The 15,990-nt window shown below is 37.4% G+C and overlaps 1 pseudogene; it reads left to right on the top strand.

The window, feature by feature from the left end:
- LOC107505735 overlaps positions 1 to 1,712 on the top strand; it is a 43,121-nt pseudogene extending 41,409 nt beyond the window's left edge.
- Positions 1,713 to 15,990: the final 14,278 nt, after the last annotated feature.

Below are 15,990 nucleotides of genomic sequence, written 5' to 3'. Positions count from 1 at the left end.
TAAGGCATGGGATCTATAGAAAACACATGAAGTTCAGGAGTTGCCTCAAGTCAAGATGAAAAAACATCAGTGACAGGTAAGCCAAGTTGAGACATCTTTATACAAACATCACCACCCAGGTCTCCACAGAAGAGACCCTAATTATCTCAAGAGTACCTCAGAATAAGGTGAATTCTGATTCAGCCAACCAAAGTCAAAACATCAAAACAGACAAGGAGGACAGAATTGTATTAACAACATAAAGATGGAAGGAGGACAGTATCATTGCCACACTGTGTGAGAACTTAAGACTTGCTAGATGAGCCAGATGCTTGAGCAGCTATGGTTTGGGTTATGGGAGAATATGCTGGAAGAATTGGCAATGGTGATGAGCTACTAGAGTGCTTCCTGGAAGGTTTTCATGGTGAAAGCACCCAGGTGCAGCTCGCTCTGCTTACTGCCATAGTAAAGCTGTTTCTCAAGGAACCATCGGAAACACAGGAGCTGGTACAGTAAGTCTCAAGTTTGGCAACACAGGATTCTGATAATCTTGACCTTCGAGATCGGGGCTATATTTATCAGCGTCTTCTCTCAATGGACCCTGTCACAGCCAAAGAAGTAGTCTTGTCTGAGGAGCCTTCATTCTCTGAGGAGACAGATCTTATTGAGCCAACTCTGCAGGATGAGCTGGTCTGCCACACTGGTTCTCTGGCCTCTGTGTATCACATGCCTCCCAATGCTTTTGTGGAAGGAACTCACTTGCCAATACATCAAGGCAGCGCTGTTGCAGGGGACAGCCCTGTTGGCATCACTACTGTCACCAACATGGAACAGCCTCAGCTTATGCCTTCTCGAGCTGACCTTTGGAGGACCTTTTAAACCCTGATCTCAGTCCCCCAGTCAATGTGCCACAGGTATCCTCCATGCAGGTGGGTGCAGTGGGTCTCTTGGGAGGCCTAGATAGTCTGGAGGGCCAGGCTTTCATCTCATCATCGGTGCCTGCAACCTTCACTCCTTCTGGTCAGTGGTCTGAATGGCCTATGTGAACTCTCCACAGGGTTAGGCATGGAACCTGGTGGATAATGCAGCTCCCAGTGCTGTCTGGATGCCTGCAGTAAAGGCTAAAGGCTTGGAGATTTCTGGAATATTTACTCATTGCCAAAGGTGCACTCAATGGAAATGAACTTCACCATCAAGCTCTGTAGCCCATGACAGAGAACAGCTTTGATGATCATCCACAGACCACTAATGCCAACCCAGAGCATTGGTGTCTCCCTGCCTCTGGACACCTTGAACCTAGTCATGAAGATAGAACCTCTGAAGAACGTGCAGGTGGCTGCGAAAAACCATCTTGATCTTCTACTTTTGGCTGCCTCATCCCACTCAATGTGCTCTTTGTAGAAAATGTCAAAAAGGAGCATCAGTTCTTCCTTGCAACGTGAAAAGATATTCCCAGTGAAAATGAACTTTCGTTTCAGATTAAGTAATATCATTTAAATGCTGACACTGTTTCCAGCAAGTTGCAAAACAGCAACCTTTATACTATTGCCAAGAGGAATGTAGAAGGGCAGGCCATGCTGTCGCAAACCCTAAAGCTCACTAATGGCATTTGGATCTTGGCTGAGCTACGTATCCAGCCAGGAAACCCCAATTACATGCTGTCTCTGAAATGCAGAGCCCCTGATGTTTTTCAGTACACATATCAGGTCTACGACAGCATTTCGAAAAACTAATAGGCTGGTCCAGTGCCTCCCGGTCACCCTGTGCTTGGTGCAAGCCAAGAACTCTTAACTGTAAGAAACTGTATTGCCATGTAGAATCTGAGCCCAAATATACTGAGGCCACCCACCAAAGTAGCGACTAGTCTAACCTGTGCTAACATTAAGGCACAACCTGTTGGATAGTTTTAGCTTCCTGTGAATGTCTGCGACCACTGCTTCAATCACTTCCCACCTCTTGCCACCTGCTGCTGTTGTCTGTCCTTACTTGTGGGCTTCCCCATACTGGGCCAGTGACTGGCACTTTTGAATGCAGTTTGATATTTTGTAATTGAGAGTCCATTTTTAAAACAGGAAAAGGCAAAAAAATATTAAAGCAAGGAATTCTGTCACTGAAAAAAATCAGATGTGACACATGATTTTGAACTGAATCTTCCTACTATAAAGAACGTTATGCGAACAACTGATGAAACTCAAATGGGGTCTGAGGATTAGATGTATTGCAGTCACAATGACCATGTCACAAATCATTCCATATACTAAATGCACACAAAAATATTCAGAAGTAATCAGGCAGCAAGTCACCAACTTGCACTCAAAATGGTTTAGGGGGGAAAAAAGATATTTATACTGTACTTAAAATTTTTCTATAAATTTGTGGATAAAAAATAAAAAAAACATGTAGTTTTAGAAAAGCTATGAAATGTTCTTTAAAAATTATATGAGGAACAATGAAAACATATAAACTCTATCAGATCGGTTTCCTCTATGTACTCTACAGAGGGAAGGCTGATGAACTCACATTAAATGTGGTTATAACTCATCCAGAAATTCTCTGCCCTCCTATAAAACTTAGCGTCTGCAGCACACATCTTTACCTTGTCTCCTCTAGTATTCACACACATATATATATATATTCATCATAAATATATATAAACATGTTACATAATACATTAAATAATATCCATCTTTTCATTGAATAGCCGGCTAATGAATTAATCTCTAACATCAATTTATGCATCAGAAAATAAAGTTCCTGCATATGTATTTACATTAATGCAAAAAATACACCACCGGGACAAAGTTACTTAAAGAAAATAAAAGCCAAATTGTGGAGTAAAGTCTTTAGAGAACCACAAAAATTGCATTAGACACTCGAGTGCCTTTCTATTTAGTTTAATGTGGCAAAGCTAGCTTGCTATTCACAAGCCCTCTCCCATTCCTCCTGGACTCACAAGCAGACTTCATTCCTCAGAGCACTCGTCAGCCTAGATTCCTCAATGACTGTGTAGAGCAGAGACCTCTCTCATCACCATATTATCCTTAAATGAGAAAAAAATAAGTTTCTACATTTTAAGCCACTGAGATTTTTTCCCCTGCCAGAGCAACTACTACCATCACCTAAACCAGTGCATTTATTTACTCTCAGATGTGGTATAAAGATCACAGTTGATTGTGAAGACCGTTAAGTCCCTCAATTTCTTCTGACTGAAACATTTACCGGACAAACTAGCCATTCACTTGCTTATGTTAGCTGCTTCTTAGGGGATGAAACTTCTCCTAGTTCTGTTAATGAAATCATTCGTTTTTCTCCATCTCTCAAAGGCCAGCTTGTAGGAAAGGAGAGAAGAGGGAGACGAACATCCTGCCACACTTGTCATTATCTATCCATTCATCTGTTAAAATCTATGTAGAGAAGGCTATTACACACACTAGGTGCAGAATGTCAAATCGAGTGCACAAGAAAATGTGCACTAAGTATAATTTTATTACTTCAACTAATTCTGGTGAAATATGTAAATATGTAGGAACAGGTGACCTAAAAAGCAAACAGCAGAAAACTAATCTGGTCTAGGAATAAGGCAAGGTCTTCCAGAGAATGCCAGCCCTGATTTCCGAATCCCTCTGTACAGGATGCTTTTCTGTCATTCGGTTCTTGCAGATCAATCCTTCACCTTGTGTGAGATTCTCCCTCGTACCTAACAACAGCCATTTTATCACTACTTTCAGTTGTTTTCCTTCACTCAAACCACCTTCAGTTTTCTCATCTGTAAAATGAGGATAGAAGTACGTACTTCACAGGTTTATTATAAGGTTAAAGACACAAATGTACGAAGAAGTGCCTGGGACACCAACTGACACACAGTAGGCAAACAACAAGTGCAATTTTATAACTCGAGGCCAGATTTCTTCAACATGATAATCTAATCTAGCTACCAAACACATGAATCTTATTCCTCATCCACTTTGGGAGTTTATTTTGATCTTCTGTCATATACCTAATTAAAAGTAAATATTTGAGTATTAAATTTGTAGCTTCCCTAAATCTTACCCTTCTGGTTCTACTTTTTTCTAGTTGAACTTGACTATATCTTTGTTCTTCCTTGTTAGTGACAAATATAGAATCTTGGCTCAAGTTAAACCTTTTTCTTATACCTCCTCGTCAATGACTTTGTCAACCAGAAAGCCAAAGTAAAATCATCTTAGTCATCATCCTCATCAAAATATTAATATTATAGCTATCTTTTATTGAATTTTTACTATGTATCAGGTATGTTGGGGTATATAATAATGCAATTTTTTACCTCATGAAAACTTAAAATAGTTTGCAATATTTTAAGAATGATTGTACTAAAGCTTACAGTGGTTCAGTAATTTGCCCAAGGTCACACAAGTTGGCACTAGAAATAGGATTCGACCTGAGATCTGTTTGCCTTCAACATTTACATTTTCCACTATCTAAAATGCCTTCTAATATGAACGTTCAAACTGATCTCTTGTAACTGTTTTTATTGCCACATTTTTTAAGCCACAGTCATGGTGGCATTTGATCTACCCATTAAATATACCAGTGGATCATTAAATATGTCAGCACATCAAAATGCCATAAACCTGGAACCTGAGGACAAAGTGAGTAAAAAGCAAGATAAAAACATAAAATATAAAGATTGAGCGAAAGTATACCATTTTAGAAATTATAATGTAACATCATGTAATGAACGATTTGGGTGGCTGAAAACCAAACTAAGTAGTCAAAAATGTTGTCTGTGTTACTCCAGCAGTAACCAAGGTAAAAGGCACTTGACTAATACCTATTTTTTGTTTTGTTTTATCATGTTATTGTCCTAAAAAGAATGCATTGTGTTATAATAACTAATCGTACTATCCCTTAAAATTAGTTTGTTTCTCATACTATTACTTTTCTCCCTAGTCCAAATTTACTGGCAGCTGGGGGAGAGGAGGAATACTCCAAGGGGAGAGGTTTGGAATACGTTGGGCGACAGGACGTTCCCTAAGGTATCAATGTCTCTCCTAAGAGCTTTCTTGATTGTTTATATCATCCAAGAATTTTTCCCACCAGTCCTTAGGGTGAACTTCCTGTTGCAGAGTATTTATTTTTATAGGTCCTTCTAGCCTCATCCCTTGGTGTATTTGTAAGGGAAAGCTTGCCTCTTTGTTTTAATTTAGACAAGAGTCTCCACAAGCATTCTGGAATTCTTCATGATCCTCTTGAGGAAATGCACTGTAATTCTCTTCACGATCTGACTTTATTGGTTTGGCCTTTGATAAAATACGTGAGCACACATGTCCCTAACTCACCGAACCCTGGGGAATGAAATAATTGTATGAATTACTACTCTCTGGCTGATTAATTGAGGCCAAATTTGCTGCAACTTGTACTCTAAGGATCCAAGTATTTCAAATAATAGCTGAACATAATCAGAGAAAAGTAGTAAGTAGGCACATGAATAATTATAAAATACTGCTATATTTCATAAAATTTCCATTAGGATAGATTATCTAGAGATTACCCTCAGGCAGAAATTTATTGAAATTACATGATAAATCTAGTTCTCTTGAGATTCGAAAAAATAATTCGTGAAAATAGATACATTCCTTTTTGCTCATCTATATCTTTATCATCAAACAGGCATATTTCTTTAAATTCGTGGACCCATACCTCTTCTTCCATATATCACGCCTTATATATAATATTTACATTATTCATAAGGAGCCTATCATTGATTCCTATGTCCATTGCTTATAGTACTCTCTTATTTTATCAGCCCACCTGTTAATGTAGATTGGGTTTCTGACATTACATCACAGGAATATGACATAATTAATGAAATACAATTACCACGCTAAAAATGTTTAATATCTATGGGTCTCTCTCTCTCTTCAAAATTATAACTGGTAGAATCAGAAATTCTGTGACCCAGAATATCTAATATTAAAGTTGAGAATGTAATTAAATGAATAATATACAATGATTTTTATTTTCAAAAGGTCAAATTGCCTCCCCAATTTGTTTTTTGATGATGCAGAATTCTTTATTTCCTTTCTATACATCTAAATGATTTGACAAATATGTATTGAACCTTAACTACGTATAAGGCTCAGGTATGGGTACTAGAAGGCCACCAAAAGTGAGTAGTCAGGTTTTTGCCCTCAAGCATCATTAATTTGTTTTAAAAATCAGTTTTAACTACATGTAGCTATGAGAAATTCCGTGGTTTTAGATCTTTCCAACTGACTGAATACCAGATGGTGTGGTATTTGTTCTATTATGGAAGATAAGGATCTCATGGGGAAAAAATAGAACATTCTGGATTTTTCTTGAATATATTTTGGTCCCCATCACAAATTATCTGAAAGCATCATAAGCCCCCTTTATCCTCTCTGCAAATATCTACAGTATGAAGTTCAAACGCCTTACTACGACACGCATGGCCCTCACAAGCTGGGCTTCCCTAAATTTTTAACTCCGATTACTTCAACTCAGAGGTGGTATTAAAAACCAGCAAGGCCTGAGCACCAGCCAACCTGAAACAAACAAGATCCCTGGCACAGGGACTTGGAGGCTTCCTTCAGTGTTGAGCAATTACGCCTTTAGTCGTTAGATTTGGGGGAGATTCAAGAACAAGAGGACAATGGAAGGATCACACAAGGGATTTGGAACAGCAGCAATTTACTAGTCAGACAGAAGCATTTTGATATGTTAGCCAACCATTAAAATGAATGCCAGTAGCCTATCTGCTCCTCAGTGAATAATACCCTTTACTCTTGTCAAACCAAACGAGTTAGCATCACTGAAATGTTTCATCTACAACTAGCTCATATCTTCTAAATATTTCATACCCAAATAGTTAATATTCCTTAACTGTTTCACACCAACAGTTCCATGAAACGGTCCTGAGATATTTCATTGCAATGTAATTTCCTCTGCTTCAAATGTCCTTCCCTCACTTTTCACCACGTAGATAAGTACTTTATAAGACCCTGCTCAGGCTTCACACAGGAGATAATACTTAGACTTGGTGCCCAAAGGCTCCTTCCTGACCCTTTGTGGTTCCTCATCACTTCCTCAAACCACAACATTAAAGACACCTTCTATGCATCCCGACCCTAGATTATATGATAGGATCCTGACATTTGTTTCATTACCTGCCTTTCTCCAATACTAGATTGTTAGTCCTTGGCGTAAAGAATGGTGTCCTATTCATCTTTGTTGCCCTGGCTCCTAGCAATATAAGTCCTCACTCACATAATAGATCCTCCCTAAGTGAAACTGGAATCTCTTCCTTTAAACTTTGCCCATCTGCAGAGTAAAGGTAATTTACCTCAGATATAGAATTTGCCCAATATTACATCAGCAATTCTCAAACTTCATCACACATTAGAGTTACCTGAATGGCTTAATAAAACACAGATTACTGGGCGCTATCCCCAGAGTTTCTGATTCAGTAGGTCTGAGAACAAAAGCAGTTCTCAAATCATGATCCCCACACAAATAGTAGCAGCAGTATCTGAGAACTTATCAGAAATGAAAAATCTTAGAGCCCATCTCAGAATCAGAAACCGTGGGGTGGGACCTGGCAATCTGTGGTTTTAACTGGCTCTTCAGAAATCTACTAAAGTTTGAATATTAATGGAATATCACATCCTCTAGAAAAGGGATGGTTTCCTCTTTATAATACCACACAGCATAACGTTTTGACTGCGATAGTGTTTGTTTTTAGTTTCTATTTGTTCAATATTAAGTGATACACTAACACAAAAAGTGGCAAATATTCAGATTGGCATAACGAAGGATCTAGTTTCCATAGATGCCTCTCCAACATTTTCAATGCAATTCTTGCCCCTGTCCACTACTATTTTTTTCACACTTGAGATCTTCTTTATCATTAGACTAGATTAAACAGACTCAATCAATAGAACTGTTTAAATGTGTTGTAATTGACAAAGATCTCATAAGATCGTTAAGCTGTATCTGGAGATATTCTCAATCCATATGATGAACTTGAATGATGAAACGAGTAACAGAGTAATAATGAACAATGACAATAATTTTAATATTGATAATACATATCAACATCAAGATCATATACCCACCCCAGAATAAAAATGTTGATTCTCCCTCCCATTTAGCAATAAAAATATTGAAGATAGCTAAAAGAACATATGTTGGTATTTTGCTACGGCATTGGTCCAAACACATATTTTCCCATGAAGTCCTGTGATGATTCTTATCTCACTAGCTGATGGGACAAAGTGGTCCCAGGTGGTACGTGCCAGGCCCAGGACTCAGTCTGAAACCTGTCCACAATCTTTGGCCTCCCTTTATACATACTGTATTCCATCATAAAACTTCATAAAGGCCACCAAGAAGGAATCTCTGAGGATGGGATCACCGACCTTAGGACCCAGGATACAGGTAACAAAATGCTACCCATTACATAATCAGGATATGGTCAGTTGGTCATTAAGACACATACACCACGAAAACTTATATTTAAACTATACTCCTCTTCAGTTAAATAATTGATTTATAACCATTTTATAATTGAGCTGTTCAGTGCAAACTGTTTACTCAGTTGTGACACATAAAAGGAAAACAGTGTAATACAATGATTTAGAGTGGGGCTTTGGTTTCAGAGTAGGCCTGAGTTCAAATCTACAATCTTATTCCTACTACTGCGCAGGATTAGCCAGTTCATCCTTCTCATGCCACTGCTCCTAAATGTTAGCTTCTCTAATAGAGCAACACTCACATCTGTACCAATGATACGCAGAGGCTTATTTTCAGCTCTCAATTGAACCTAAATCCTATACTACTAACTATATTGTAGAGATTTTCATCCTCAATAGGTCTATTGTAGACCTTTTCAGTGATTACTTACCAATATCTTGTTCTGTTTTCTCTACTGGATATGCAAGAGTTTGCACTTGTCAAGCACCATGCAGTTAACTGGGAAAATATCATAGTTCTGACTAATGTATATGTGAGCACAAGTGACACATGACAATTTTGGTGAATAAAACTCTGTGCGACTTTCAAATCTCTCTCTTCTGCTGCTGCGATCCAGAGGAGGCCTTGTCTTGAAAATACAGAGCCACCAGATCAAAGTGGCTTGGATCTCTGAGTCACCACATGGAGGACAGCTGCTGTGGAGAGGCACTGAGAAAAAAACTGAACAATTCTTGCCAGAATATGATTTTTGTTGCTTTAAAAGGCAGAAATTCATTTATTAGGCAGTATAAGCTTAACCTGTCTTGACTAATACAGTGTCTCAAAACAAATACATCTCTTTAACACATCTCTTAAGCACATTACTCTAACATCCTATCTTCTTTTAATCATATTAAAAGGTGAATTTTTAGTCACTTTTTATCCTTTCCTCTCTTTTAGTCACTATGCCCCACATGTTTTGCCACATTCCATCATTTTCACCTTAGAAATGTTTTTCAGTTTTCAAAAACTCCTAGGTCTGGGAAAGAAGTAACTGACTTGTCTTCTGCCTCTAGAGAAGAGACACTTTCGATTGTTCTGAAAAATCTGGAGCCTTATATAACAAAACCCTAAATTTTGTTCCTTGGCAGCTTGTCTTTGCCCATTACAATAATATTGCTGCCTGACTTTTGAGACCCTCAGCTTTACCTTTCACTATAATTCCACCACACTTCTCAGCATACATTCTTAACTTCATCCAGTTTCCTTTTTCAAGCCACTCTAGTTATGTGTCTGGGCCTTTGGTCTCTGTCTTCTCCACCTTCTCAGCCTTGAAACCGAATCCAAACCCTATACTCCTTCCATGAAAACTTTCTTCATTTTTCTAACCTCGCTGATATTGCCTTACTCAGAACTCTATTTCCATGAGGTAGTGCCTTATAGTTTAGTGTCTGATACTTCTTTAATTGTTACTACTTGCTTTGAAAAAGTAGTAACCATATTTTATACTGTTTCTGAATCTGTGATAATATTTAACACAATACAAACACAAACACAAATTAAGTACTTAATATTTTTTATCTGCTTACACCCATGAATAGACTTTCATCTGAAAATTGGTTTCCTCCACGGCAATGTTGTAATAAACTCCTTTCTTTTTTTTTTTGTAACAATATCTCAGACCCTGGAGTCTTCCACCAGGAAAGCTGGCCGAAAAACCAGTGATTTGTTCATGAAAAAAAGAATTGGACCTTAAATGGTAGTTTTTCAAAACCTCACACTCCTGGTAGAAATTTAGTGAGCTATTGCATTTCTTAGCATTTGCTTTGAGAAATAAATTCGATCTTTTAATAATAACATATTGTAAGCCGAATTTTAAAAGTTATTATCAAATTAGTTCCATAAATCAAACTAGCTTGCTCAGTTTCAGTACAGATGTGTTATGATGGTGCTGTATACAATGTGGGTGGTCTTATTTGCACCTCTGTCATTGCTTTTTCCTAAAGTTATGTGGAATATAATTGGTATTTTTCTGTGCTCAAAAAAGGTTCTCTTCTGAACTGTGTCTTCCAATGATGCTTGGCAATTATCACAGCTTTAGTTTGTTTGTTTGAAACTCTTTTCAGTAAAGGTTTCTCAGTAATTAAATTCCACTGACCCAGTTTTCACTTCCCTGGTCTGTAATCCATTTCATCTCCTAGGTTCACAGTAAGTAATTACACAGATAAATGATAAAATAGCAAAAGAAGAGAGAAGAAAAATCAAAGGGTCCAAATAAATCACATAATGGAGCATCCGTCACAGGATAGCTAAGGGATATTTGTAATTCCATCATGAGGGATATTCTCTAAATGCAATTACAACACTACCTGATGCCACCATTTCGTTCTCATTAGTAGGCACTAGTCTTTTGTAGAGACATGGTGCAGTATTTCATATTCAAGTCTTCCCTTTTAAATCTATTTACTAATGTGATTCAGTGGGTTGTTGCGTTTCTCTAAAACACTTTCAAAACAATGGCGCTCCTAATGAAGAGTGCTACTTCAACTTAAAAAAATATAGGCCCAAATCCATTGCTTACAGCAATCATTCTTGGTTGCCCAAGTCTCTGTGTAGCTACAAATGTTGTCGAGAACCTTTTTAAAAAACAAGTTTATTCACTGAATATTTATTAAACGCCAAGCAGTGTGCTAGGTACTTAGGACAGAGGAGTAAATAAGACACAGGGAGTCTTTCTCTGCCTACATGGATTTCCTCTGAAGCTATACTGTTCAACACGATAACCACTAGCCACATACGACTGTTGGGTACTTGAAATGTGACTTTACTATATTGAGAGGTGCAATAAGTGAAAACACGCCATATTTCAAAGACCTGCCATCAAATATAAATATAAAATATTTCATTAATTATTTTTTATTACATATTAACATTGTAGTTATTGGGTTAAACAAAATATAGCATTAAAATTAATGTCACCTGTGTTCATTTGTGTTTGTTAACATGGCTACTAAAATTTTTTAAATTATATAAGAGGCTGGCATTTGTCCTTGTATTGTATTTCTATTGGATGATGCTTTTCTAAAATTTTCGGGGAGACAACCCATTAAACAAGTAATTATAACAAAAGGTAATGAGGAATACGATTTTTAAAAAATACTAGAATGTATAGGTAGCAGGAGTCTTGAGTCATGGTCAGAAATTTGGATATTTCTGGTGACCAGATTCATACCAGGGAGTCCCAGGGTTGAATGGCTAACTTAACTAATTCAATAGTCTTCTATTGCTATCCACTGGCACATTGCTATACTAAATATACTATTTTAACACTTATGACACTGTATTTCAAGTATTTTAATTCAATATCAAATAATAAGTCAACTAAACACTCTCTTATTCATTTTGGCATACCCAGCACGTTAGTGTTCCTGATATATTGTGGGTGTGCATTAAATGATGAAAAATGCCCTTTGGAGAACTACAAACCAAACCTAACAACTTAAGATGTCTTTGCATACCAGTAACGCTACTATCGGTCACTGATAGTACACTGCCCTTCCTGCCCAGGACCTGAGATATTTTGTTATTCCCTCCCTACAGTTGTCCAAGCTGGCAGAACTGATTTTTAATGATACTATTGCCAACACCTGATGATCAACAGCTTCCTAGATCCTTTTACTTAGAAACAGTCTGCCAGCTGATGTGAAACATGACGGGACAGTGGTGTTGCTGGAAGTTATGTACTAGTAGCAGACGCAGTCTCACATCCATAAAGGTAATTGGACATCACTCCTGCACGGTAGACTTTCATTTCAGTCTGAAGCTTGATGTATCTTTGACTGACAGACTACCAGAGGAAGAACTGGCTTCCTTAATATGGTTTATACCCTTGCCTGATATTGTATCACCTTGAGTGCTGCTGAGATGGAAAAAAAAAACCAATCAATCACTGCTGCTAGTCTGTATTTCAGAAACTCTAAGTGTGTCTGGTGAAAGTTTGCATAAGGCCTCTTTCTTCCCCAGGCTTTTACTCTACCAATTTTATAAAAGGGAACACGACCCTCGTCAAATGTTCCTGGGCAGGTCCCTAAAAAGCAGCAAGCAATGAAAACAGCTTCAATGTGACAATTTCAAAGTGTTTGCTGGAGTCTTTGAGGTTATATCTATATAGACCCCAGAAATAATTTTGTTCTATTTTTTAAATTAATTAATGAGGCAAATTAGGCCCTTAAAAATTATTAAGCCAAATAACCAATTTTAATAACCTAAGTACTAAATTGACAGAACCCACTGGTTATTTCATATCAAATAAACAGTGCCTCAAATAATGATTAAACTAATCAATTAACATTTAATTATTAAGCCTTCATGCTGGCCCAATGCTTTGCAAATACTGAAGTACACATAGAAAATTAAAAATATGGTTTTTGCCTTTATTGGAATTAAAAACTAAGACAAATCAAATATAGACTATCAAGAGTTATGCAATAAAGTGATATTCTCTGTAATGTTTTGTGTAGTCAGGAATCAAAGAAGAAAATGACCAGGGGGAAATATCAAGAATGAAGTCCCCAAAGACTTCTTTTTGCTTTAGGGATACCTCTCTGTAATTTCAATGCCTCACTCTTCAAAATTATTAATGAGTTTCAGATTCAGAATTCAACATGAAGAAGCACATCTACTTCTTGTGGGTATAGCAGACAAGTTATTCTGAATGGTCTTCAGTTAAGTACTAGATGCTAAATAAACTGCAACAGATACAAATCTAAATAATAGCTGTGCTTGCAAGGAACTAATGAAAATCTCCAAGAGGCAGGGGTGGAGAAAGACACTAGGTTTTGGAGGATCCCTAAGCCACAGGGTGTAAGTTACCTGTAAATAAGCCATAAAGAGTTGTACTTGATATCTGTGCAAGCCACAAGAATGAACGACATCGGGGTTATATCTAAGGAACACTGTAACAAAGGTGAAGTTGCAGATTAAGTGGTTCCTTGAGTTAGAAGAACACAAAAGGCCAGGTACCCAGGAGTCCTGGGCTCTTGATCACCAGATATGTATGTGCTCTTCTGGAGTCTGAGTACTCTACCAAGAGACACCTCATGATTAAGAGAGATTTAGAAAGAAGAGGGCTCATACATACAAAAAGCATTTTGACGGTTGCCAGCTTGTGGGGAGGGGGTTAAGAGGCACAATTGGTCGCTACAAAATAGTCACGGGGATGTAGAGTACAGCATGTGGAATACCGTCAGTAGTATTGTACTAACTGTGTGGTGTCAGATGGGTACTGGATTTATCGGAGTGATCACTTCATAAGTTATATAACTGTCTCATCACTGTGTTGTACCCCTGAAACTAACAAAATATTGTATGACAACTATAATAAAAAAATAACAATGTAAACTTTAAAAAAAAATATTCAAACGTGCATAAAAAATGGATCTGATGAGGTATAAACAAAACACTTAAAATAACTGTTCATGTCAGAACAGTTACATTTTTTCCCCACCCAAGTGGAAATATGTACCTGGAAACATATACATCAAAAGCACATATTTTAATGTCAGAGGGACCTACACTTCTTGTGGCTGAAAGCACCCTCCTGTCAGCAGCACATTTTTTTTTAATTGAAAATGGTGTTTGATCTGGACGGGTAAGAGGATTCAAAGAGCAAAAGCAGTCTTGCAAGGACCATGATGTATGTTCAGAGTAACTACTGACCACCCTTCCAGGTTCTTCAGGCATTATACCCAATATTCTTGTAAAAAAAGAACTTCTCTGACCTCCACATGCAAGAAGCTGGGCATCTGTAACACCATTACTCCCAGAGAGCTGCACTGTCTCTCTTTCTACATATATTGTAACAATCTGTTCCACTCCCTCATTCCGCCCATGTACAGAGGAGAACATATGGGTTTTATTATTAACATAATAAAAAATTACTAAATCTGAGAATTCATGTTTCTTGTTCTAGTGTACTTCACTAATGTCATTAGAAACCCGATCCTAAAAATTTTAATGAGCATTTATGGGAGATTAATGTCTATGAAAACATAATTTTGAAGTAAGGGTATGCTTGTCTTTGAAAAGAGTGAGATCGTAAAATAAAAATTACAAGCTTCAAAGAAAATAAGAGATGCAGTCAAACTCTCAATAGGTAAGAAGTGGTACATTAACAACAATTTAGCAAGAGAGAAATATAAGAGAACTATTTAGCTTTTTCTACACAGAAAACATTTTATAAAACATTAGATTCCATTTCCTTTAATAACATTTCTCAGTGTAAATGATTAAAAGCCAATACCTGCATTTTCTACAACTATGAAAACATAGGCACACCTGTATGAGCTCTTTACAGTTTTTACCCTAAGTCTCATCAAGTGGGGCAGGATGTTTACAATAGGGATGGATGAGGAATTAATCTCATTTCCTTAGGTTGAGTATAGCTGATGTTTCTGAGGTGAATATTTGGATATCCATATTACAGTTTCCAAGCCATAGTCACTAGTTCATGGTCACCAATCACTAAGCTATAGTCACTTATAATCTAGCCATAGTCAACAACTACCAAGTAACAATCACCTATACCCAAGCCGCGGTCACCAGTCCCCAAGCCATAGTGAGCTACTGCCACCAAGTCAGCCACCAGTCCATCCATGTTTTCTCAGTTTGAATAACTTGACCAGAGGCTGGCAACTTTTTCTGTAAAGAGCCAGATAATTAATATTTTAATTTCTTAACATCCACAACCTCCCTGTTAGACCACACTACTGAGGTGCTGACATAATTCATAAATAATTCCCTTAAGTTGAAAGCAATGACTTAAGCACTAAGGAAAATGTCTGCCATCCTGATTTGCCTCAATCTTCTTATCATTAAAATACTGGGTTCCAAGAATAATGATCCCCACAAAGGGCACAGCAAGTTCTCTAAGGCTAAAATAGAATCTTGGCTTTAGAGTGAATGAGACCAAGAATGAGAAGTCCAGTGGATGAAAAGCAGTATTAGCCTGAAACTTGAAGATAACTCAACTTCAGAGTTTCCCTATGCTATCTGTATCAGGCCCCTGGAGCACACACGGTAACCTGGTAATAAGACTTCTATTTCCCTTAAGCTTTACTTGACCCCGAAATTTTTTTAAACAGGATATAGTTCAGAACATTTAATCATCAAAGAATATCTCATAAAAATCTATCTATCTATCTATCTATCTATCTATCTATCTATCTATCTATCTATCTATATACAGTTTCCCTTGAAAAATAAGCCTAAATAGCAAAACAAAACAAAACAACAAAAACAACAACAACAAAATAACAAGAACAATAACAAAACAAAAATTGGCTATGGTTAAGCAGTGGCTGTCCATTTCAATGGCACATGTCCTATCTCATTTGCTTATGCTCTGCCCCAGGTTCACCTGTTTTACATTGCTTACCTGACCATGAAAAGGATTTTACCTTGAGGACACGACCAAAGAGAATATAAACACTAGTGAAGAAAATAATCAGCCTGAGAACATGCCACTCTCCCCTGGTATACAGATGGGTCACTGATTTAAGA

This window comes from Rousettus aegyptiacus, unplaced genomic scaffold, assembly GCF_014176215.1.
Source record: "Rousettus aegyptiacus isolate mRouAeg1 unplaced genomic scaffold, mRouAeg1.p scaffold_m13_p_7, whole genome shotgun sequence".
Taxonomy (NCBI): Eukaryota; Metazoa; Chordata; class Mammalia; order Chiroptera; family Pteropodidae; genus Rousettus; species Rousettus aegyptiacus.
This window is presented reverse-complemented; position numbering and strand designations above follow the sequence as displayed.